The 25150-nt window shown below is 44.2% G+C and overlaps 1 protein-coding gene across 15 annotated transcripts in view; it reads right to left on the bottom strand.

Annotated features, from left to right (window-relative positions):
• The window catches only part of Tenm4 (teneurin transmembrane protein 4), a 700311-nt gene that overhangs the window by 517629 nt on the left and 157532 nt on the right, over positions 1-25150 (bottom strand). Inside the window, exon 1 of one of the 15 annotated variants that reach the window (XM_087558484.1) lies at positions 19833-19920. The gene's annotated coding sequence lies outside the window, so the exon portion shown is untranslated. 15 annotated transcript variants of the gene reach the window in all.

The following is a 25150-nucleotide window of genomic DNA, read 5'->3' as shown; positions in this document are numbered from 1 at the left end:
TATGTGTCCTGGGGTCAAGCAGAGGATGTGAAACAACAGAAGATGAGACAAGGACACACACACACACACACACACACACACACACACACACACACACACACACACTCACAACACACGTTCATATAAAGGCATGTTGGTGGGTGGGTAAGCTCTCCAGTAAGGAAGGACCTTCTATCATCTTAGTGAGAAAGGGTTATCCTTATATGAAGCAACAGAATTGGGGTGAAAGATAGGAGACAGGTAGGGAGACAGAGGCAAAGTCCTCCCAGTCCTAGAGAGACATTTCCAGATGACACAGATCATCTTGGGATTCTAGGACATCGGTGGGAAGGACCTAATAAGTAAAACCCACTAGTTTGAAGAAGCATCATCAGAAGTGACTACAGGTGGTAGAAAAGCTCTGGAAACCATGACAGAGAGATGGGCAAATTGCAGTCCCCCGCAGTAAGGTGGGATTAAGGAGAAAAATGCTGGATGCCTGCTAATCCTACTTCTTGGGTCCTCAACATTATTTCCCTGTGGGATACAGGCAGCCTCAGGGACCCCTTTCCTATTCAGTACCCAGTAAGTGCCTGGAGCTCAGAAAGACCTGTGGGTGGGACAAGCTCTCTGAGGAAAGTAGCCAGTGGGTGGAGCCCATCTCCCATATATCCCTGCAGGACAGCTAGGTCTCCTGCAGAGCCCAGAGTTTGCTGGCAGAAGTTATTTATACATGTGAAAAGTTTCAAAGAACTCCTGGAAAGGCTGACCTAGTTCACTGGCTAGGGATATCTGAGCAATAAAAGTTCATTTAACTCTATCAGATCAAATGGAAAAATAAAGCTAAAATTAATTAAAAACGACAGCATACAGCTCCTTACAAAAGCACCTTTGAAGAAGAATCCAGCACATTTAAGAGCCGTGGTTAGGGGAAGCATGAGCTTCTAATGACCCCAGCTACTGGCACGGAGAGATAAGGTGGATAAAAGAAATCCACAGATAATCACAATTAAAAAATCCTTTATTCTTTCTTCCCATTTCACCTTCATCCTTACCACACTCTTGTGAAGCCTTGTAAAGAACTGTCCGATCTTGTCTTTGGTCCCTTTTCCTGTCTGGATGGAGGGATTGGTAAGGGAGAGAGGAGGCCAGCCTGGGAGTCTTCCTTAGATTGTGTTTGGGTGTGATCCTTTCCCTAACCCTCCTGCCCTAGTGGCCAGCAATACCTGTGCCTTTTCCTTTGATTTCTGTTCAGGCTTAGATAATGGGAGGCTTGATCTTTGGAAGAGGACAGTAGACTTTTAGTATTACTATACCACATTGTTATCTACACAATTCCTGCTTAAGAACTCTATACCTGAGTTAAAAATTAAAAAGTAGAGCGCTTACCTAGGAAGCGCAAGGCCCTGGGTTCGGTCCCCAGCTCCGAAAAAAAGAACCAAAAAAAAAAATTAAAAAGTAATACTTTTTAAAAGTTTGTGGGTTTTTTTTTTGTTTTTTTTTTTGTTTTGGTTTTTTTTTTTTTTTTTTTTTTTTTTTTTTTTTTTTTTTTTTTTTTTGCATTAGGCCATTTTCAGCTGTCTTTGCACAGACTGGCTTCCTCTACTTAAGGTCTTGCCCTATGGCACTGTCTTGGTTAGCTGCATCTCTCTCCAAGTCTGAATACTGCCTTTCAGTAACTCTTCAGCAACGCCATTTGAATATGCTATCTGCTTCTAAGCATACTCTTCATTGTCTCATTCAATGACCTTATTTTCCAGGGGAGTAGAGAGCCTCAAAGAGGAGATCTGACTTGCCTAAGTTGCATACTAGGAGTTGCCAGAGCTGGAACCCCAGTGAAGGCTGCCTACTGCCAGAGCTTGGCATCTGACAGCTTCATTATGTTGCTGTGAAATCAAACTAGTCAGCCAGAATTTGCAAGACCCTGCCAACTGTGAAAGAACTGCTGGGAAGTTCCCCAGATAGTTGAAAGTGTACAGAAAGTGGGTCACTGACTGTGGCCATGCCATATTTTCCAGATCCTGCCTCTTACCAACTGCCTAGCCATTCTAACTGCTAAGCTCCTATCCCAGGCATGGGATACTGGAGGATGAGCCTCATGTGGGCTACCTTCAGATTTCATGGCTATCATTGGGCTCCAGGACACTGTGGGGATAGGTCTTGGCAGTGGGGTAGAAGCTCATGTAAGTAGCTGCCCAGTCCTTTTTACTCTAATCCATCCATCCATCCATCCATCCATCCATCCATCCATCCATCCATCCATCCAGTCAGTGAACAATTACCAAGGGACAGGTCTGTCCAGGCCATTGAGCAATGGCCCAAATAAGCAAAACAAATGGGAAATCTGTGCTGGCTACAGTGTGAGCACTGCAGAGGTTGCTCTGTCTAGCTTGAATCAGTAGCAAAGGCTTCTTCAAGAAAGGCTGCAATAAGAGTTCTCATGGTGGGGTTATGAAAAGTATCCAAGTTAGGTTTCCTATTGCTATGATGAAACCCCATGGCTGAAAGCAAATTTGGGGGAAATGTTTTTTTGGCTCACACGTCCACACTGCTGTTGATTATTGGAAGAAGTCAGGACTAACTCAAATACGGCAGGAACCTGAAGGCAGGAATTGATGCAGAGGAACCCAGGACCACTACCCTAGCAATGGTACCACTTATACTGGGCTGGGTTCACCCTCATCATTCACTAATAAAGAAAATGCCTTACATACAGATCCTATGGAGACATTTTCCCAATTGGGGGTCCCTCCTTTCAGATAACTCTAGTTTACATCAAGTTGATATGAAACTAACCAGCAGAGAAGATGCTGAACAAGGGCTGATTACAGAGATGTCCGATGCCCAGTGTTTTGAGCATGGAATTTATCCAGATGGGAGATGGCCTGGACAAGTATGCAAGGACCAGTCATAGTAACCGTTGGCCAGTGAACTGAGGAAAGAGGCCACTGCTATGAAATTGACATTTATGGTCTTGAACAGTAAGTTTTGCAGCCTTCAGACTGTATGTTATGTGCCAAAGGGATGCTATGAAATTTGTTAAAAAGAGCATATTTTCCATTTAGTTTCATACTTATTTAGAAGAATGAATAATTCAGTGAACTTTCATAGACCCATTACTCAGGATGCTCTCTAACTGTCTCTGTAGGTTCAGGTCATGAATGGACTATTGATCAAAAAGCTTACAGGTACAGAAGCTCATTAGTGGGGAAGGACATACCATAGCCAATGCACTTAAAATAAGAAATGAGAAAGAGTGCACATGTGTCTTTGACACACAGCTACCAAACAATTTACCAGGCAGGCTGAGTCTTCCCAAATGGAGGTTTTTAGAATGAGAGAAAATATACAGACTACGGAGCAGGTCATGTGGAATCTTCCCCCCTACACACACCACCCATTATCAAGGCCATGGCATGTGATGTTCAGATGGGAAAATTTCACACTGAACTAGAGAGCAGAGAGCATTCCAACTCCACAAATGCTATCATTAAGAATCATCATGGATAATGTGGTTTTAATTAGAAGGGTTGAGATACTGGCAAATGTTCAAAAGGCTTGTCATTTGAGAATCCATCCGCATCATGGGTGCAAACAGCTTCCTCATGTGCAAAAATCCAGGCCTGCCTCCTGACAACACCTGGAAGGTGAGAGTTCACTTGATTACTGGGACAGACTGGGTGACTGGAGTTACAGTTATAGTTATTCCCCTTACAATGGAGGAGAGAAGGGCATAGGTTTCTGGCCCTGGCACATGTTTAAGTAACAAATTTTGGAATTACATTACCAGTGACTAATTATCAGATGTTGAACAGGATGCATAACCTTTCTGACTCTTTGCTTCCTCAATGTGTAAAATGTAATTCTGAGTTCTATCTGAAGGAGTATTTAATTAGTGTAACTTCATATTGCTACAGGCGACTTGGTATGGCTGATATCCAGAGGACAGAACTTTCCCTTTCCTGCTTCTCTAAGCTGGTGTGAAGTAAAGTGGTACCTCCGCTGTAGTCCAAGTCTGTGAGTGCAAAGACTGGCCCTGCCAACCATTCTACACAACCCCATCCCTCATGAGAGAGGGCCATCACAAGGCTTTATGTCAGACAAGTCAAGTTTACAGGAGGCAAAAGTAGCTCGCAGAATACTGGTCTCTAAATGTGAGGGGTTAACTGCCTATATCTCTAATCCCATCAGCCTCCAGCACTAGGGAATCTTTGCTGACTGTGAATCCATTAATGGCAAAGCTTCTTAGCCAGCACACAGTCCTGGTCTGCTGACAGAGTCAGGGGTTTAAGTAGACACAGTTATTTCCAACAGTAAGGCTCAGGCAAAGTTGTATGTCTCTTCTAAGCGAATGCTCTCCTGTTGGCTCCACAGCTCCAGAGAATGATGTGTCTGCCTGACTCAAGGCATCACTTCTCTGGTAGGCTAATCATCTCATCTGGAAGTGAGTACAAGATGAACAGCCTGAAAGTGAGTTTTAATCGTGGCTTCCCCACTGAGAAGTCATGTGGCCAGCAACATTTCTTCATTTCTTCGGAGCATTTAAAACTTGTGATGATCAACCTTAAATGGTCCAGCAGACCAGCTACAGTGTACTAGGCCATGTGTTTAGTGTTGGATGAGTTTGCAGTTCTGGAAGAAGCTAGAGGTCCTGCTTATGTAGCTCCCAAAACTACTGAGGCTCATATAAAGTTACAAGATAGAAAAAAGAGGTGTTTAAAAGTGAGTGGTTATCTACTTGCCAACCTACTTATATAGTTTATACATTCTTTTCTCACATTCTCACATAACTCAATAACAAATGTACAAATATTTAGTGGCTATTATAGACAAGTCATAGGCATTGCATAAATATCAATAAACATTCAATAAAATATTCAAAATCACTGTACCTTGGGAATTTACAAAATTGAAATCCAGCCAGACTGCCTGCCATTAATTCATTCACCCAGCCATTTAGCTATCCATTAATCTATCTACCCACCTGTTCTCTACTCATAAATCCACCCACCTATCCATTCGTTCACCTAGCCATCTGCCCACCCACCTGTCCGTCCATTAGTAAATCTACCCATCCATCATCCATCATTCATCCATCCATCCACCTATCCACTTGTCCATCTATTTGTAAATCCATCCATCCATCCATCCATCTATCCACCACTTATCTATCTACCTTCTTCTTTCTATCTACTCATAAATTTACTCATCCCCCATCCCTCTGTTAACTTACCCATCCATTTATCTTCTTAGTCCATCTATTTGTCAATCTACCTACTGGTCCCTTCATCTACATACCTCCCTGTCTACCTTTGTAAATCTGCCCACCTGTCTACTTATCCACTGAAACCCCCATGCCTCTATATGTAAATCCATACAACTATCTATCTATTCATCTATCTACCTGTTAATCCATCCTTTTACTATTTGTAAGTCCATCCAACCCTTTATTCATTGACACCCATCTGTCTATCCATCTACCTTTTCATCTAGTTGTAAACCCACCCATCCATCCATGTGTGAGTGCATATGTTCATCCACCTTTATACCAATGAACTGTATTGTCAAATATTCATTAACTAACCACTGTACTAGTCAATGGAAAGTATTTTCTTTTTTCTCTTTCTTTTTTCCTTTCTTTCTTTCTCTCCCTCTTTCTTTCTTTCTTTCTTTCTTTCTTTCTTTCTTTCTTTCTTTCTTTCGTGTGTGTGTGTGTGTGTGTGTGTGTGTGTGTGTGTGTGTAACCTTGGTTGTTCTGGAACTTACTCTATAGGCCAGGCTGGCCTCAGATTCATAGAGATCCACCTACCTCTGCCTCCAAAGGGTTGGGGTCAGAGGCATGCACCACCACTGTACAGGACAAAGAATCTTCAAAATAAACAACTAAGACGTTCTATGCATTAATGTACTTGAAGTAGTCCCAACCCATGGGTCAGCATGAAACTGTTTTTAGAACAGATCCCTGAGCTGTGATCTGTTTATGGCTTCTTCTCAAACCTACTGGTTAAACAGCTGTTTATGACGCAAGAAATAGCAAGACAGTGGGCCGGCATTACTCACTCTTCAACAGTAGGTGGATGGAGGACCATGGCGTCCTGTGGAAGGTTGCAGTTATTCTACAGGGTGAACATTGTACCTTATATACAACTGTATATCTGTGTATCATGTAAAGGTAGATACCATTGTAGTAGTACAAAAAATTCATTTATAAGCATCAGTGATCTTAATCTTTATGTCATCTCATAGCTGGGACCAGTATGAAGTGAATGAAGGGCAAACCAAGGGCTCTTTAAGGTGTCCCTCATTCTCCAGTGTACCTCTGCAGTGGTATGATACTAACCGTAAGTGCCTGCTTAAATTTCACTCTAGGGGTCTCACTTATACCACAAGCTCGTCAGTAATAAAATAGCGGTAGCTCTTCAGTACACATCATTTTTATTCCTGGAAATGGATGCTTTTTACATATTCTTTAGAAAAGCATAAACTGAAAAACTAAAGAAGATGTGTATCTTCAGGTTGCAGAATCAGGAATGCAGTACCCGCTTTGTGCTTCTATAGGGCCCAAGGCACAGCAGATGCCTTTAGGAGCCCCAACTCAACTGTCCCCTTAGCAAAATTCCATTTGCCTTAAGGCACACCTCTCACATCCCCAGACTGCCCTCGCTTCCCCCTTCCTGAGAGCCCACCTTACATAGGCAGATCTGAGGCTCTTCTCAGGAGTCAAACCAGATCATGCCCGGACCTCCCTAGGCCACTCCTGCACTCTTCCCAAAGCTCCCTCATCAGATGGGCTATGGAAATGAAGTTTCCTCGGTCTGGCTCCTCCTCCTTCTTAGAACAGAGAAAGAAGCAATATGGAGAAAGTGTGGCTGGTCAGAGAGAGCAACTACAACAATTTGCAAGCCTATGTTCAAAGGTGTATACAACCGGATGGCAGCAATTTGACATGAGGGGCAGTGTCCCCACTTGCCCTGAACTAGCAGGTGGAGGGAGAAGCCAACTGCTGGGTTATTTCTGAGTGAGACAAGCAACCAAGGCCTGGAAAATCAGGAGCTGCTCACGTCACGTGCCACTGCTGAGCACAGGACTGGTGGTGGCTGCTCTAGCCCAATGCCTTTTCCATCCTCGGCAGGGCAAGGTGGCAGTATTTGACTCAGTGCTTGGAGGGCAGGGTCGGGGGCTACATAGTGCAGACTAGATAGGCACCACCGTTACTGTTGTCACTGCGACCCCCTGAAGTACTAAGGACATTCTCTTGTGGCCACTGGAGAACGTTCTTTCTACTATCTCCTGGGTGTAAGAGACAGAGAAACAGGTGCAGAGCAAGAGAATGCATGTGTACTAGAGCTGAAGGTCACAGGTTTTGTTTTTTGTATTTTTTTGCTTTGTTTTGTTTTTTGGTTGTTTTCTTTGGTAGGAGTATGAACCCAGTTGAGGGTGAAACTGTTCAAAACACAGAGCCTATCGCAACAAAACAAAGCCTCCTTCCTCCACAGCCTCTCAAATTTCTTCCTTGACCCCAGACACAAAAGCTGGAGCTGGCTTTCGAATCTCTCAGAAGAAAGACATATTTTCAACGCACTGCTTCCTACAACCCTGGAATGGATGAAAGGCAGGCCTGGGCAAGGTCTACAGGGATTCAGAGAGACCGCTGGGACTGACATGTGATCGGAGCCCTTCATGGACTATCTGATACTTAAAAAAAAAACAATGACAGAAAATAGCGTTATGAATGGATTGTTTCCAGATACAGAGAAGCACCAAGGAAGAAAATATGTCCACAGAGTAGTCCGCAGCCATGCTGGCTGATAGGGAACCACACTGAAGCTGGCAGGTCCGCCTTGATTCTCAAAACCCCTGGGCTCAGTTCTCACTCAGGAAACCATGCCTACTTCCCTGGGCTTCCAGGAGAGCAGAGAAGAGGCTGTTGGGACACAAAACTCAATGTCCCTCTGTCCCTCTGTGCTTCTTCATGCCCCTCTGTCCCTCTGTGCTCCTTCACACAGTGTGCTCCTGAGGACAGCCATGGCTGACAGCCCAATCTAGACTTTTCTTTGAAAATTATCAGATTCAACAACAACAACAACAACAAGAACCCGTCCGGCTCAGGGCAGGAAATCCCCAAGAAAGTGGACGCCAGCTCTGATGATTAAATTGCTATGACCCCTGACTAGAATAGAGAATTTTGTAAGTGTGAACTGCCTGTTTCCTCCAGTACCATCTTAGCTTGGAAGATTGGTTTCGTTCCCATTGTTTTCTTCTTCTCAGCCTCCAAGAAGAGATACTTTGGAAATGAGACCTCGAGATAGATCCTCAAAACTATTTAAACAGGATTGCTGGACACAGTGAGGCAAGCTTCACTTGAAGAAGCAGATTACTGTATTGGGTGGGTATAACTTAAATCCAGGGTTCAATTTCCTCCCTCCTAACTCTAGGCTGGATGTGTGATCTGGATGTTTGCCTAACATCTCTAAGTATTAAGAATCTCAGTGATAAAATGGAATTGACGAGGAGCCCATGAGAGGAAATGTTAGAGGAGGAAATGGGGGTGCCGCATAGAGGTAACTACTGTATACAAGGGGGCTTGTTAGGTTTTTGACAAATTGATACAAGTTAGAGTCATACAGAAAGAAGTATCCTCAGTTGAGAAAATCTTCCATCAGATTGTCTGTAGGCTAGTCTATGGGGGCATTCCCTTAATTAAATAACTGATTTAGGAAGGCCTGGTTCATTACTGGTAGCACTAACCCTGTGTAGGTATCCAGGATTACATATAACAAACAAAGAAACAAGCTGAGGTATCTATGAGGAGCAACCTAGTAAGCACTGTTCTGCCATGGCTTCTAGAATTCACTTTATAGCAAAGGCTAGCTTTGAATTTCTTATTCCCCTGCCTCTGCCTCCAGAGTATAGGGATAACAACTGTGAACCATACCATTTGGTTTATAAGGTTCTGGGAATTGAGGTGAGAACTCCATGTTGACAAGGCTAGCTCTGTTCTGCCTTGGCTACATCCCCAGTATACCTGACCATCTGCCTAACACAATAGACCTTTTGGAAAAGGAGGATGGAAGGCTAGGATTCATATCTGACTCACTCCCATAGCCCTCTACCTACTGTCTGTCAGACGCCTGCTGCAAGGAGGCAGATGATCCACAAAAGGCACCTTTTGGGCTTTGCTTTTGGGCTGAGGCAAAACAGTGAGAGCTGTTCACACCACCTCCCTCACTTGAGCTTTGGTCTAACCTTATGATTCTGGACTCATCATGAAAACAGGGGCTTTGATGAGCTCAGGAAAGGAAAGCCAAGTTCATAGCCAAATCAGAGGCCACCCCTGGGCTCAGTTCATCTCTGTAGACTGGAAAAACAACAATGACATAGCAAGGGGGTCTCTGTTCAGGAACCTAGGATTGATTGAAATGAGTGTCTCTGTTACAATATGGTATGAAAAGCATCACTCCGTTAACAAGAAGGATCTCTACACCTTTGTGTTTACAGGGCCATGTCACTCGCAAGAAGGTATGGAGAGCCCATGCAGATAGTTGATGGTTCAAAAATGTGAGTGACCTTCGGTTCAGGAACTTCTTAACACCTGTTGCAGGGCAGATTTAGAGTTGACTCAAGTTTCTCAGAGATGAATGTGAAGCAGTAAACATGATTTACTTGGACTGGCTTTATGATTCCAAATGTTTAAAAGTAGACCTAGCAATCCAGGGCAAGCGCTGCAACCCACAAAGCCCCAGAAATTCCTTCCATAGGTTTTCAGAGAATGCACCTAGCATAATGTGGAGCTAAAGATGTCCCTGATATCACGGCTGAAAAAGCAGGGACTCTTCCTGCTCCTGACTACATCCTAGCTTATTAACAAGTAACAGTGAAGCGAGCCTGTTGCCCATTCCTTCTCACTGAGCTGCCCAGGCACTGCAGAAAGTGGCCAGAAAGGTTCTCTCCCATCCCAAACCTCTGAAACTCTGCATCCATCTTTTGGCCTTTGTGTTTTGTCATTGGAGGAATTAGAGTGTTATTAATCAACCAATCAGTCAAATAAGGCTCATTACCATTGAAGAAGAGAAAGTATGCTTTATTTATGCAATTATAAAGCATTTAAAATACAAAGGGATTATTATTAATACTGGAGTTTGGCAATCTTCCCAGAGTGGTAAACCAACAAAAGCTTTGTTCTTGAAGAGGCAACATAGCCCTTGCAGACTCCTGTCTTCTTGCTCCAAGCTCCTGGTGTGTGGCAGAGACTCATGAATATGCAAGAACTTTCAGAGGGCCCCTCTGTAAGTATTGCTATTTGGAGTAAATGTCAGGCATGGGAAGTTAGGGATGACCTACTGTGTGACCCTAGCTAAAACAACCTCCCTGGGCTGTGGTTGCCCAGGCTTTGAGCTTGTCTAACAGATGTTTGATGCAGGGTTTTCAAAGATATGTATCTACATGGAAACACAAGGAGGCTCATTGGTAAAGGGAACCAAACCTTGATCAGATTAAGTTATTCTGCTGTTTGAGATAAGGGACAGGAAGAACCAACTGATTCCCCAAGGCTTGCAGCCCCAGGTTGAGAGGATCTGCTCACAACTGAAAGGTTCCAGTACACATCAAATGACTAGTTTATTACCTTGTAGTTCATTTCTGGTGACACAGGGCCATGTCTCGTTTGATTTTTCCATCTGAAGCTTTAAGTACATGGAAGTTTGTCATTAAATGCTGACTGAATGGACAAATGGATGGTTGGAGAGATGGGTGGACACATGCATGGATGATAAGGGTAGATGGGTGCATGGATGGATGGGTGGGTGGTAAAGCTGCTGGGCAGCTGAGTGGATGGTAGGTGGATAATAATTGGATCATTGGGTAGAGAGGTAGATGGGTGGATGGTGAATAGGTGGGTAGGTGGAAAGAAGGAAGAATGGATGGATGGATGGATGGATAGATGGTTAAGAAATGAGTGAGTGGTTCAGTAAATGGGTGGCTGGGTCCACAGGTTGCTGAATGGATGGCTGAGTACATAGATCCCAGACATTCCTAGTTCTTTAGTATTATGCTGAATAACAGAGAGATTTAGGGCCCAGGTTTGTACAGCATGATTCTATAAGCACTGGCCATGAAAGTGTAGAGATTGAAGCTGATCTATGCTGCTAAGTATAAAAAAACACACATTTTATTTCATAGACTGAAACTATGAGCAAGAACTTAAATTTTTATTAGTAAACATTTATATTAACTATACCTTGAAATAATATTTTGAATATGCTGTGTTAGGTATTATTAAAACTGATCTTATCAATTTCCTTTCTTTTTTTGTAATATGTTTCCTAGACAACTTAAAATACTATAGTTTTATTAGAAAGTACAATACTATTTTTCTTCTGCTTCTTTTTCTCAAACATATCTCTATTGTGTGATTATTTTTCAACGTTTTTTGCCCACCAATAACCTCTACCTTCCAGTCTTCAAATAGGATGATAACAATACCACAGTAGGTAAGGTAAGGAAAGAATGGAAATTCAGGGGAAAACTAGATTTTCTTTGGGTCTAGGAGGAGGCATCTCCCTCTGTCCTTATAAGCAAGAATGGTCTCTGCTCTCTCCCGCAAAGGTGTTCTCTCTCTGATGACTTTCCCATGTTCTACCTGAAAACTCCTACTCATCCTTCAAAACCCAGATTAAACTCCCTCCCCTGATCTCTTATGTCATACTCCCATGTGTCAGATACTAAGCTCAAATGATTGCACCTCTCAAGAGTTCACACGATCTTTTCTGATTCTTCATATGTTTGTGTGGCGTGACATGCATGTTCACATGTATGTGGGTTATATAGGTACATATGCATATGTGTGTATGTGCCTGTGGAGGCCCAAAGATGATGTCTTAAATATTCCTTGATCACTCTCTCATGGTATCCAATGAGGCATGATCTCTTAAATAAGCCCAGTGCCCACCAATAGGCCTGGTTGAGCTAGTCAGTTTGCTCTAAGGATCCTGCCTCAGCCTTTGTAAGCCAGAATTACAGGTGAGCTGCTATGCCCATCTAGCATTTATATGGGTTCTGGGGATCCAAACTCCAGCCTTCTTGCTTATACCTTAACCATGTAGCCATCTCTCCAGCCCTTTCATGACTTCTTGAATGCAGGGGTGGTCCTCTCTGCTTCCAAAGCCCTGACTGAAATCTGGTGTTATGCTTAGTGACTATTGGATGAATGGAAGCCTCCTTCTCCTCCAAGAGAAACACTGTACCTATGGCAAGCTCAGAGACATTCCCTTAGAGACATTCATAACAGAGTCTTTACAACCTGCCTATGCTGTTTACTAAAGTGTTTAGGACGTGCAATAAAAGTGTGACAACCACAATTTATTGGTGCTGATAGAGATGAAGGGGGCCCTGAATTGGCCAAGGCAAGACTTTCACTTTTCTTATGGTCACAGCACAAGGGACCAAGGAAATTGTCAAGGCTGTCAGAATCATGTGGATGGAGGAACCACTGAGGGGATGGCATACATATGTGTGCATTTGCCTGTGCAGGCTCACAGGGCTGGAGATTCGCATAAGCTGTCTCCTCTACTACTATGCACCTTATTGTCTTATTGAAATCAGGATCTCTCGCTCAACCTGGGGCTCATCATTTCAGCTAGACCAGCTGACCTGAGATCCTCAGGGATCTGCTAGTCTCTGTTCCCTGCCCGGATTTACACACACATGTACTGCCATGCGCACATTTTATGTGGGTGCTAGGATTGTGAAAGCAAGTTTTCAGGCTTGCACAGCAAACACATTATCCACTGCGCTATCTCCTCAGCTCCTTAAGAACCATTTGAAGCCATTATATTCTTTAAACAAAAGGCTGCACTTCCGAAGGCTCCCTGACCTTGGTTGTTCAAGTTTTGTGGGGGATAGAGGCATGCTCACAGGTTAAGAGACACGAAGGAGGTTGAGAGGAAGGCTCATCGCACAAGGGATGCGTTGGGACTCCTTCAGGAACCTATCGTTGAGATTAACGAGACGAAACTGTTATTCTCCCTCTACAACCTAATCTCTCTCATCTACTATTCCCAGGCTGGATGAACTTTTAGGGCCAGGCATGTCTGGCTTACTTGTTATTTACTCATTGCTGCCATAAAACACAGAGGATGGATTTAACCTGTATCATTATTTCAGGAAGATCTCACTTCATCATGGCGGAGGAAACATGGCATGCAGAGAATGAGTTAGTCCATGTCAGGGGGAGAAGACGGAAGCTAGTCACATTGTGGTGGCCTACCAGGAAGCAAACTGTTCAGACATGAACCAGAAACAGTTATATCTTCAAGGACAGCCCTAGTGATTTATTTCCATCAGCTAGGTTCCATGTCTGAGATTCCAAAATCACCAAAAACAGCAAGTATCAAGCTGGGGAGAGGTGCATGAACCTGTGAGGACATTCCACATTCAAGTTACGCAGCAGGGCGAGGGAGAAACCTGCAAGGATTGTGTTTCAGAATCTAACCACACTGACTTCAGGTATTCAGTCTTCCTCTTCCCATTCCAAAGGGAATAATCATATCTGATCCCATGGTGTAGACATTGCAGATTCATAGCCATATACCAAAGAGGAAATAAATGGTACCAGGCAATCTGCCATGTAAGTCCTCAGCAAACATAGTCATCGGCAGAGAATAAGGGTTATTCATGGAAAGTAGGTCATTGTCTCCTTAGGGACAACTGTGATTCCTGCAGAAGCCAGGCTCTGTCCCAGATGTAACACTTCATTACTGGAAAGTTCCAGACACCGGTACGACGTATAAATTGATCCCACTTCTGACTGTGCTTCCATTACCTAAGCCTCTAGTGTCACAAGGATGAAGATCATCTCTGTCCCTGTCCTGTCCATGTGAAGAATTACAGTCCGTTTGGGCTTAAAGTTTCTTAATGCTAATGCAAGGAAGAAAGCAGAGCTATAAACTTACCAATGTTGAAAACGTTCAAGACAGAGAAACAAATTATTTAGGTGAATCGCAAATTGGCTCAGCATGAGGATCAAAGAAAACCCTCCTCCGATCTGAACCAGGAGGCTGGAGAAGGAGAGGGAATATATTCCCCAGTTATACCTGGATCTTAAAGGCCTGGCCTGTAGACAGTATAGGCTTTGCAGTCTAGACGATCTCTGTTGCAACAACTCTGTTTCCATTTCATCACAAAAGACAATGTGTAACGAACAGTATGGAAAAGAACAGTACTTCAGTAAAGCTATTTCTCTAAGTCAGTCTGCAGACCATGGGCAGACCACCTGACCCTGGAAGTCTATAATGTATGTTAGGGTGTGTCACTTAAGCTCTTCAAATCTCACTTCCTGAACCCTAATGTGGGAGCTATTGCCAGAGCGAGAACCAAATAACATGAACTAGTCAGAGTTAATGAGTCACAGAGACTCTGCTTACCCTGCTGCTCAAACACATTTGTGAATTTGCATATTCACTAGATGTGAGTGCAACCCTACAATGAGCACTATCAGAAATGTTTGCAGCGTGCACAGAGAGATGGGAAACTAAAGGCACTGTGCGGTCACCGTGCTCTCGTGGAGTACAGCAACAGTTTGCCTCTTTGTCATAGTCTATTTAGTACCACATTTTTCATGCTTCTAATTCTGTGGGCGACTCTCCTGAGTTAAATGCTTGCAAGGTTAGTGTCTAGCATTCCTACGTGCAAGGACGTTGCTTGGTGTTGCATGACCTCCCTTCATCACTGAGTTTAACATCCACGACTCAAAAGTCAATGTTAAATCAGGTATGTTTAAAGAGTAACACACATACTATTATGCATTGAAGAGATTATGCATTGAAGGTTGCTGGGCAGATGGTGGTCAGAGGCCTGCAGGAACTTCCTCTAACAGCAAAGGGTTGGAATTTGCTAATTCAGAGTTCATATCCACTTTGCAGAACATAGCTGCCGTGAATAATGAGAATCACCTGCGTGAATATGTGGTCCAAGGTGGAAGCTAGCAATCTAGTCTAAAACTTGTAGTTAATAATAGTGCTATGACAGGCTATTATTACTGGTTAGTCACAATGCTTTAATGCTATCACTAATTAAGCGTGATAGTTTTGTTCCCGATTTTATAATTTGGCAACCGGGTTGCACTCCCGTTATTAAGTGGTTGTATCTGAAGTCAGCCAGAGAACATGTCCACTTCTTTTTTTTTCCCATAACTTTTTGAGAAGGGAAAAAGGATCCTCCTGATCACATCAGAGCAGCAGCAGCCAGGGAGCTGCATCTAAGGATGCCTTGATGCTGGGCTCTAGCTGGGGTGAGAACCAGCCTTCTGGGGGTCCTCACTTGCCTTGATGGCCTAGTGGACTCTGCAACACAGGGCCCTGCTCCCTGCTGCCCTAGTTAAAATGCCAGCCTGGTATTTATTTGTTTGTTCCCAGACAGATGCCAATTATAGGGGGTTGGGAGAAGAGACAATGGCCCAGATCTGATTGACAACTGCTGCTGAACAAGGGGCCTCTGTGGCATGTTTAATGAAAAGGCCACTGTGTTTTTATTGCATCTATTTGATTTTAGAGTGTCGTTTATAAAAACAATTCAACCAGCAGGATTAACTGCTTCTGGGCTGCCTCCTGTCCCTGCTGCTCTGTGGGTGTCCTGCCAGCCCCACCTCCCTCCATCCCCATCAGTCTCCTTCCCACATCTTCCAGGGTTTCCTGTAGGCCAAGGCTCCACTGTGGCTGCTACCAATGGCCAAGTTCCAGGGTCCACCTCTCCACCTCCAACCTGGCCCCACAGTGCCTCCTATTGCCTTGCCTCCTGCAGGAAACAGAAAAGCTGCTCCTGGCTCTGAAGTGATCTTTCCTCCCAAAAGGTTTAGGAAAGGGTGAGTTGCCTTGTCAAGGGAGTGCAAGTAGGGCTCAGTGTATGCACAAGAGCAGTGCACCACCCAGAGGGATTCCCTGGTTCTCCTCTCCTCTCCTCTCCTCTCCTCTCCTCTCCTCTCCTCTCCTCTCCTCTCCTCTCCTCTCCTCTCTCTCTCTCTCTCTCTCTCTCTCTCCCTCCCTCTCTCTCCCTCTCTTTCTCTCCCTCTCTCTCCCTCTCTTTCCCTCTCTGTCATTTTGCAGCCAAAGCAATTTAGCTCCTAGTCCCATAATCCAAACACCACATTATGTGTTATATGCATTGTACCTAAATAAATTCCTATCATCTATCTATCTATCTATCTATCTATCTATCTATCTATCTATCTATCTATCTATCATCTATCTATCATCTATCTATCAACTCTTATACTTCCCTCCTCTCAAGTGACTTGACGCCATCTACACTGTATCAAATCTAAGTGTGACCCATGGCACAGTTTCCCTGAATTCTGCATCCTATCTCTTCAGTTATCTCTTCTCCATTCATCTCACTGAACTGGAACTTGGTTCCACCCTGCTCCAGTATAGTCTTCCCTTCTATTACAGCTATACCAGTTGTTCATGATTCCTCTGCCTGGAATTCCTTCCATTTATATTCCCTGACATATACCTACCAATCCTCCAAAGATTTTTTAGGTGCCTCCTCCAGGAAGACTACTGTAATTTCTCCAGTCTTGGGTGGCCTTTCTGTGTTTCTTGGCTTGCACTGTAAAGCCCAACCAACTCTGGTTTTCGAGAAGAAGCTCCAGGGGCTAAACTCCAATTTCAGAAGGAAAACCACAAAGTCCACTTAAGCAAACATCCTATGGCACTTCCACCCCCCCACCCTTAGCTACAGCAGCCAGGCTAAAACAACAGGGCGAAGGTACACATAGACAACCTAAGATATCCTGCAGAAAACAGATGATCTAGCCATCCTGTTTGTCAGGTGGTTTCACCTCCGATTGGTTCCTGAAGATTATGCCAGAAATGCACTTTTAAAAATATTGATTTGGTGACCCATATGGTCAGCAATTCCACAAGTTTGCTGTACCCCCAATAAGTAACCTGCACCCCTAGACTTGTGGCTCTCACTTCTGACCTGCTGTGACAGTGATGGTAAGAGTCCTTGTTTATGAGCTTGTAATAAAGACCCTTGTGTGTATGTGTTTGCTTTGGAATTGGCTCCTTGGTGGTCTTTGGGGGGAGGTGGGATTCCCTGCAACTTAGGAACAGTAGCATTTGGCATATAGTTAGTGTCTTTCTAAAATTGTATCCAATTAATATTTGCAATATTCCTGCATTCTAAACATTAAGTTGAATGTTGTCTATATACCTTATGTAAGTAATACAAATATTTTTTCTAAATTTTCCAAAAATTCAGGTAAATATTTTGCTAACAGTTAGCTTAGCATCAATGAGTTTTACTCCACACATCTGCATAAAACCATACTCATACCCATTCCCAAAAGAAAAGACTATTTAAATATCCTACCACAGTGAAGTTCTGGTCTCAGTAGAAATTAATTCTAAGTTCCTATGAGTTTCCTTCTCAGATCCTTCTGTGGTTCATGTTGATTTTAAAATCTGGGTTCTTCTTTAAAATCTCACTCCTTCCCTTTCTACTTTTGGAGGGACCTAACTACACTCTCTTCGGTTCTGTTCCCTATGTTTTCCTTTCTTCAGAGAAGAGAAGCTTTTAGGTTACATCTAATGCTCTGATGTAAGGTCCCAAGACTCTAGGGCAGGGATCACTCAACAGTGAAGGTGAGTGAGCTCTCTCAAGTCCAAACGTGTGTCTCTTGAGATGCCTCTCAGAGTTAACCCAATGGTTCCACATGTACACAGATCCTTACAGCACCATTGATGAGCCTCTCCTGCTAGGCAGAACTTCAGATGTTGATCCCCATACATCTCTCTACTACAATATACAGCATGATGAAGATTTCAGGGAACTGTTTCATCACCAAACTTGAGTGCTCATTTCTTTGCACAGGCCCAGGGAAGCAGTGCCTGTTTTCAGTCTCACAAAGTACCAGATAGCCTTCCTTGGACACATTAGTCCCCCAAATACCCTTCGAGGTCACCTGCCCAGCTGAGGGGACTCACGGTATAGATTTACTTCAGTGTAGCACTCAAAAACTGTCAGGGGCCCTGCCTCCACTACCAGTCACAATGGGCCGCACCTGAGCCCACAAGAGTGACCCCACATCCTGTACCTGAAGTCAGACGAGTTAAACCCAAAGCCTCCAGAGACCTACCTACCTAATTTTGGCTATCAGTGTAACCCCACAGCTCTTGGAGCCCAGGCCACTGAGAGACCTGCAGACATCACTGCCGTGAATGCAGCTGAAGACACTATATATACTGAAGCTGCCACAGGAAACCTAAACCAGCCCAATCTACCAAGACCCTTAGACACAGCCTCCTTAGATGGAAGAGTCTTCCTTTGAGAGCCGTCTCAGAATTGAGAGAGAGGTAGCTGGTTTTCCAGACGCTTTCTAGTAATGTGAGAGAAACAAGAAGCATACAAAAGCCAATTCTCAGCATGATGACTTTCTAGCGACAGACCCCAATGAAAATCAAACCAAGGAACTGGCCGGCAGCCAGGGATGGAGTGTAGAGAATAGGAAGGCTATAAGACAAGAGCTCAGATTGTACCTTAATAGTGGCATGCTGTGAACACTGATGTGTAGATAGCCCAACAGAGAACCATCGGGTTCATCATCTCTGTGTCTGAGCCATACACATGAACTGAACAATCTTCACCTCTAGAGCTACTTTGGGGACTAAATGAGTTTAAACGAAATGTACCCGAATCACACACTTTCTAATCCCAACCTCCCTACTTCATATTTCCTAGGTTTCAATAACACCTGAGACACTTCCCATATCCTGTTGGATTAAGTCTCAATGAACTGTGAGCCACAAAGGTGGACATATATGTAATGCTAGTAGAATTTTACAAGAGAAAAATATGTTAGTTTTAAGACGATAGCTTTAATTTTACTTATCAGCATAGTTTATTTAAATTAGTATTCTAATATATGATCAAAATACCAAAAAAAAATCAATGTGTGGTTTCTTAAATCCACATGTAATTTGTCTATTGTACATATCAGTGAGGACTAGTCATTTTCTCTGACTTCTCACATGCTGATACTCCATAACAGAACTTCACCACCCCAACTCAGTTGCCCCAACATTCAGATCATAGGGTACTTCCTCCTAGAAGCTTCTCCTGGGTCCAGAACCTCTCTCACATACACCTATAGCATTTTTATAGCTCTTAAAAACACTCATTAAATGAATTGCTATTGTTTGGATTTCTTCAGCTTTAACTATATCTTGTTTATGGGAGAAGCTTTAATGTCTAGGATGTGTTTAGTGCAGAGGAGATAACAGTCAATGGAGATGATTTTACTAATTAAAATGAAGATGCCTTCAGGCCATGCACATAGATAAGCTCAGGGTTGGCTCTAAAAAAGTGAAGAGAAACAAGCTGTCCCTCCCAACACACATATCTACCCACAAGAGCAGGAATCACATAGACATTAGTTCAATTCTATCCCCTAATAAATCTGTGTGTAGCCAAATGCCTTAACTTGTTAGAGATTCAGTTTGCCATCTAATGAGTGAGGCTGTCTATCCCTGCCACCCATAATGGTTCCATAGATTGGACAATAAGTGATGTAACATGGTCCGGAATAGGACCTGGTCCACAATGAGCTCTGAACATCAATTTCATGAAGTCGAAGTGGCATCAATTACAACTTCCTGAACCATAAGATAGCATCGGTATTTTATGAGCCATTCTTTAAAGGCAGAAAATTCCTACTAGGCCATCTAAGCTATAGCAGCCTCCAGCCATAGGAAGCCCTGCAATGTGAGTATTAAAGTATTTGGAAACCAGTAAGTTACTGCTCTCAAAATCAACGACATCTGGTAAACACACATCGTCCACCCACTCAGGCTCACCCCAGAGTGTTCCTGGGTAGTACTCTTTAGTAGAGGTGTCCAGTGTGGATCATGGGGTTTAGGCTTCACAGATGTTCTGGAAACTGAATGGAAAGAACGGTTAGTTACTGGAGCCCCACTGTGGACCAGCTATTCTTTTCATAAAACTTTAAATATTTATCAAAAAGATTCCTGTCTGTCATTTTCCTTGTTTATTTGAGACAGGATCTTCCTACACAGCTATAAGCTTGCGCTGTAGGCCAACTTGATCTACATCTCACTACCTGCCTCCCCACATCCTCCTGAATATTCCTCATTTTTGAGAGAAAGAAATAGCCAAGCAGAGGTTAAGCTTACCCCTCACGCATGTGACAGAGCCTAGATGGAGCCTGGGCCCATGAGTCTACCCAGCAGGGACCTTATCCCCACAGGTTGACTCACAAAGTCCATCAGTGATGTCTCCTTAATGCACCACACAGGCCCCAAACTTCTCAAACATGTGTAGCATCAAACAGCCAGACATGGACTTATTGGATTCAATGTCAGCAACAAACTTTAACTAGCAGATTAGTGAGACCCCTGCAGAGATGGGAAGGTGGTGTAGAGCCTTGCTCTCTGTGGGGTGGGGATCTCCACAGCTCTGAGAAATTCAAATCACCAGACAAGAGTCCATCAGTGTTAACAAACCAAGAACTCCTCTGGACTATTCAGCTGAAGGGTATCGAGGATCAGGGGTTAGAGGTTCGAGGTGGCCAAGCTACCAAATGCAGGCAGAGGGAGATGATTGAGAGAGTCACCTTAGGTACTAAATGTTTAAATTGGTCTAAGGTAAACAATAAGAAGGGCTTTGAGGATTTAGGACAATTGGCAGGAGGGTTCCTCTGCTTAGATATGGGAGCATGTTTGTTTCTAAGTTCCATGAGGAGCTTCTGCAATTCTCTCAGATTTACTGAGGCCAAGAGGTCTAGTCCTACATGACTGAAGAAGGTTTGCTCTTTCATTCAGTTCTCATAAAAAGGTCAATGTCTTTCCAACGAATCAGGTAAATGGTGGTCTAGATTCACTCATCTGAAGGGTACCTACATCATAGGAGTTTCTGGTGTTCTTTTGTTTAAAGTCGCTCCCTCTGTCTCTGTTCATGTTTTGTCCAATGAAATCTTGGTCAAATAGGTAAGCACGGAGCTAACTCAGCAAAGTGTGGTAGGGCTTCCATGCCTACCTCTTCTTTGGGGAGACCCCAGCCCTGAGCAGCAGTGATGTACAACAGTTATATTGACACTTTCGTCTGAAAACTGATGTAGGTGTATGTGTGTGTGCATGTGGGGGTATTTACATGCAAAACCATGGCAACTATTTAGCAGAAAGATGGCTGGTTTGACAGATAGTGGAAAGAAGCACAATAAAGCCCAAACAGCTAAGGAGGGTCAAGGAAGAAGGATCGGTGGCTGAAGGGACAAGTCCAGTTTGACCTCCAGGACATAGTGGGAAGTGAGGAACCAACACCACAAAACTGCTCTGGCCTTGATGTGCATGCCATGGTAAGCTTGTACACACACACACACACACACACACACACACACACACACACACACACACACAGAGAGAGAGAGAGAGCGAGAGAGAGAGAGAGAGAGAGAGATCAGGCAGCATTACATCCATTCTGAGATGTAGAGTCTATTTCTATCATTATCTCTTATACAACATCATCCCTTTGTTCTTACACTGGACTGGATATTTTCAGCAACCAACAGATGATTCTAAGCATCCTGGAGGATGTGCCTAGGTTATAGGCAAATACCATGCCATTCTATATGAGGCACTTGAGTGTCCTTAGCTCTTGCTATTCATGGCTTGCCTTCCCGGAACTGATCTTCCACACATGCCAAAGGTCAATTGTATTTCCATCTTAGTTCAGCTGTGAATTCTCATTCCCCACCGTATGGCTTCGTGCTCCATTTTTGAATTCATCATTCAGTTGTCATGTGACACCAACTAAGAGGTTTTTCTCTGGCCTCAGTTTTCTGGAAGGTGCTGAGTATTCTGGCTTTCACACTGCCCTTAGTGGAATCCAGGCCTCCTCTCCTTCCTCTTCTTCACTTTATTCAGAACACTTCTGTTTTTCTGTTTTATATCTCCCAGGTCTCTATAAAATTCTCTTTGAAGAAGGATGATGGAGGTCAGTAAGTTTGAAATCCCCTAACTGAATAATCTGCTATGTTCCTCCCTTTCTGACATTCTCTGATTCTCAAAATCACCAACTCCTAATCTATCTGCAGGAAGAAACAGCTCCCAGAGAAATCTCCTGGGGCCAGGCATGTGTGAATAGTCTATTTGTGTGTGGTGTGTTTTTAATTCTCCGAAGTCTATGTGTGTGCGCGCATGTGAGCATGCCTCTGCTTCTCAGATACAAACCATGTGCAAACATTTTACCTGGAAACATCAGCTGCTCTCAGAGTTATTTATTTATGTGTCAGAAATGCCTGCAGGCTGAGAGGGGTGAGCCTGCTTCCCTGCCAGCGCAGCCATGTGCTCTGAAGTCTGCAGGGGAAACAACACTGTGCCCACAGACTGCAAACAAGCAAACCGACTGAGAGAGCAGTGCTCTAAAATGAGAAATGAAGAGAGAAAGCACGCTCCAGGAACTGTGACAGACAGTGCCACAATGGCGGAAAGTACATGCAGAAGGCCTGTGAAAGTCTCAAACCTCTCATGGGGGCAACCTGCCCACTCAGGCCCATGCCCTAGCTGCAGCTTCAGACATGGCCTAAGGGGAGAGAGCAGATTACCCTGGCTGATGGGTTCTCCTTGCCATGCTGTGTAGACAGACCTTCTGAGCTGTCTATGACTCCAGAAAGGAGAGTGAAGGAGAAGAACACCAGACCGTGAAAAAGTCTAAGTCATCTCCATCTTTCCTGGGATCACATGGATTTTACTGGAGTAGGGTCTGGGTGGAGAACACATGCTATTCTGATTATATTTTCACTATACCACCGAAAACTCAGCAGATAAATGCATTGCAAGGCAAGGAGCCTTGGTAAGCATCCGGTTGCCCTTCCTCACCCGAAGGGTAGAAACCCTGATGCTGTGGGAAAGCACTTTGCTCTCCCTTTCTCCTACTGACACTGCCTCTACCCTTTAGGAAATCCTGTAACTGATGGAATAGAACTGGGGCAGACATCAGGCCACAGGGCACTCTATTCAGTCTTGAAGTCTCTTAGGAGGTGAGGACAAGGGTGCTGGAGAACACCTGTGGATGTGGTACTTGCGGAAACACCAAGGCCTCTGTGTGTGCTTGTTCAGCATATATCCCACACTATGGAATAACTGGGACCCCACCCACCTCCATCCCCTCTTCCTTGGGCATTGCTTGATACAGGACTACATGTGTGGAGCAGAAGTATATATTCTCGTTTAGTGCACATAGAAGGGCTAGAAGCACCTCAGAGAAGCAGACTGTGTGTGGAGAGCACTGAGCAAGCAGAGAAAGGAGGAGGTAACCTGTGTGAGAGAGGATTGTAAACGACTTCTGTGAAAGATCCATGTCTCTCTTCTGACCTAGGTCCATTGCCCTTTGGTATGTCCATCCAAAGCGTCTGCAGGATAAAGCCAGGAACATCCTTTGTTGGATACCAACTCAAATCAGAAGGCCACAGAGCCCACTCCTCTGCCTTCCCATTAGCCAAATTCAGCAGTTCTGAGGTTCTCCCAAGGCTTCTGCCACTACCTTACCTTGTTCCACTCTGGGAGTACACCCTACTATCTGCCTCCTCCCCAGCAGCCATGTTTTTTTGTTGCTTGCCCACTTCCTGGAGAGAGGAAGAGGAAGGCCTGGTCCAGCTACTCTGCCTGCCTCTTGTAAATACCACCCCCTTCTGCCCTCCACTCTGCTGCATCCTAAAGGGCTGAAGACACAGATTCTAAATATAGACCCATAGCCATCCTCATGGCCTGCTAATATTAGCCCTTTTGTGGAATCCACTGACAGCATCATTCCCTCCTTTTGGCTGTGCTGGTGGGAATCCTTCTACTTATAGGAAGGCTCGCAGGCTGAGCCAGCAAGACTGAGAAACACACAGAGCCAACTCCCACCAGAATCCCCCACTCAGACTGTGCCAGGTGATCTATGGAGCTGGTTTTTCAGACGGGAAATTTATGATTCTGTGAACTGGGAGGCTTGGGGATGGGGGCGGAGGGTAGGGCTGGGAATGGGTAGCTCTAGTTAATTGAATTTGTCAGCTTCCAGATGGAGGGGACACAAACATTTGTTGATAATTTTCTCTGCGCCAAATCTGATAATATCAATTTTGACACACATGCTCTCACTGCATTTTTTCCCAGCAGTATTCTGGGAGGAGAAGGTTGTTGCCTATTTTACAGATGAGGCTACTGAGGCTTACAGAAGTGAAGTCATGGAGGCAATTTGCCCTATGAGCAATGGCTCACCAAGGTCAAGGTTGGATTTGAACCCAGGGCTTTGTGATTCTATTAATAAAACCTTACCCTTCTTCATGCCATCAGATCTGTCTGTCCTGGTCCTGGCAGGATGTCTTTGGACAATGGTGTCAATGTGCTACATTACTGTGCATAATTATGCTCATAGAAACAAAGTTCTGACTTTGAACACCTAGACTTGAACTCTAAGTTGCCTGCCCCCAGACCAGTTGGTGTGAGCAATTGAACCAGTCTGAGCCTGAGCTGGGATTCGCAGAAGAAGCAAAGTCGAATATTCTTATGGACCTCACCCTCAGAGACCGCTCTTTTGTTTTCCAAGTCCTTTCTCTTCATCCTCCTCTTTCTCCCTCTTTCCTTTTTCCCCATGTAGAAGAAGGGTCTGGTGTATGAATGAATCTGGCTTTGGGGTTTTCAGCCCTCCCTCCTTGGCCTCCTGAGTGCCGAGTCTGCAGGTGCACACCACCATACCTGGTGCAGTGGTGATGCTTCTTCATCATGGTGGCCTAGTTTGGAGCACACACTGAACAGAAGATCTGCTCAATAGCTTGCGAGCCCTTCCCACTAAGTAGGTGAGAACAAAACAGACATGATGACTGACTCTGTCAAAGCAGCATAGTGCAAATGAGGGCCTTCTGGTGCCCCAGAGCGGAGGAGAAAGCATCAGGAGCATCAAGAGAGACAGTGAGCAGAAGGCAATGCGTGAGGAAACAGCTGTACTAATTGTAGCATGCTTCTGTCCCACCTTGTTCCAACAAAGACATAAGCGGGACCTAACAGGATAGTGATGTCATGTTCCAAAAAAGGTGTAAAGTCATTGAAAACAGAAGCCCCACTTTCCGCCCCTAAAATGAGCATCTCTGGGTATAGTGACAGATGAATGTCCCATG

Source organism: Rattus norvegicus, chromosome 1 (genome assembly GCF_021556685.1).
Source record: "Rattus norvegicus strain SHRSP/BbbUtx chromosome 1, alternate assembly SHRSP_T2T, whole genome shotgun sequence".
Taxonomy (NCBI): domain Eukaryota; kingdom Metazoa; phylum Chordata; class Mammalia; order Rodentia; family Muridae; genus Rattus; species Rattus norvegicus.
Note: the sequence above shows the minus strand (reverse complement) of the source record. Positions and strands in the feature narration are given on the sequence as shown.